The 1,263-nt window shown below is 32.9% G+C and overlaps 1 pseudogene; it reads left to right on the top strand.

The window, feature by feature from the left end:
- The window catches only part of LOC103196421, a 41,615-nt pseudogene extending 40,614 nt beyond the window's left edge, over positions 1–1,001 (top strand).
- The last annotated feature ends 262 nt before the right edge of the window (positions 1,002–1,263 follow it).

The raw sequence follows: 1,263 nt of genomic DNA, 5'->3' as shown, positions 1-1,263 counted from the left end.
AAACCCATCAGCCACTCCTTGGAAGGAAGGTTGGGCAATCCTACTTCCATAGTGATACTGCCTCGGAAACCCAAGGAGGGGTTGCTATGAGTCAGGGCTGACTCAACAGCACATAACAACAACAACAACTACTTTATAAAATATACCAAAGTAATTATATTTATATTTCATTGCTCATAATTAAAAATAAATAGTTATATATTTAAAATTATATTGAAATATAAAAATGTAACCATGAAAATTAAAAATATTTTTGAGATATAATATTTCATATTGTTTCTGATTATCTTTTTGCCATTTTTAATTTAACTTGTGTGAATCTATTGTTTTTAAATCAAAATAATTGTTGTTTTTTAACTTTTATTCTGTTTTGGGTGACATTTTTCACAATTTATTTTAAATTCTTTTTCAGCTCTTAGATGATCCAAATGTCAAGATCAAACTCAAGATCCAGGCTCTAATATACCCTGCTCTTCAGGCTCTTGATATGGATTTGCCATCATATAAAGGAAATGCACATTTTCCAGTTCTGATTAAATCGCTTGCAGTTAGGTTGTGGGGAGGAATTCTTTACTACAGACAGGTCTCTTGAAAAAAACATGCTCTCCAAACAACATGTACCAGTGGAATCAAGCCACCTGTTCAAGTTTGTTAATTGGAGTTCCTTGCTCCCTGAGAAGTTTAAGAAAGGACACTTATATAGCAGTCCAACTCTTGGTAATTCTGAACTGGCTAAAAAATATCCTGGCTTCCTAGATGTGAGAGCTGCACCCTTGCTGGCTGATGACAAAAAGTTGCATGAGACTTACATCATCACCTGTCAATATGATGTCTTAAGAGATGATAGCATAATGTAGGTCACCCAACTTCGGAATGCTGGAGTTCAGGTGACCCATAACCACATAGATGATGGATTCCATGGAGTGCTTTCAATTTATGAACTTAAAATTGGATATAGGACAGAAAATCAGTATATTAGTTGGCTAAATGAAAATCTATAGTAAAAATCTGAGCAATGATTTACTTAAAATATATAAGCCATAGAACAGGAAATGAAATTATCAAATATCACAGGGTTGATAGATGAATTCATATTTACCATCTGTGGCCTTTCTAAGTTACTCAGAGCCAGGATAATTAAAAAAAAAAAAAAACAACTTTTAGTACATTCTTCTCTACTTTAAGTATTGCTCATTCACTTGTGTACCTTAGAGAATATCTACTTTTCCGTATTTTCCTGCCATTGATACATATTTCTTTTTT

Source organism: Orycteropus afer, unplaced genomic scaffold, assembly GCF_000298275.1.
Source record: "Orycteropus afer afer isolate SDZICR_OR568_19922 unplaced genomic scaffold, OryAfe1.0 scaffold00066, whole genome shotgun sequence".
Taxonomy (NCBI): Eukaryota; Metazoa; Chordata; class Mammalia; order Tubulidentata; family Orycteropodidae; genus Orycteropus; species Orycteropus afer.
The sequence above is the reverse complement of the archived record's forward strand: the minus strand, read 5'-3'. Positions and strand labels throughout refer to the sequence as shown.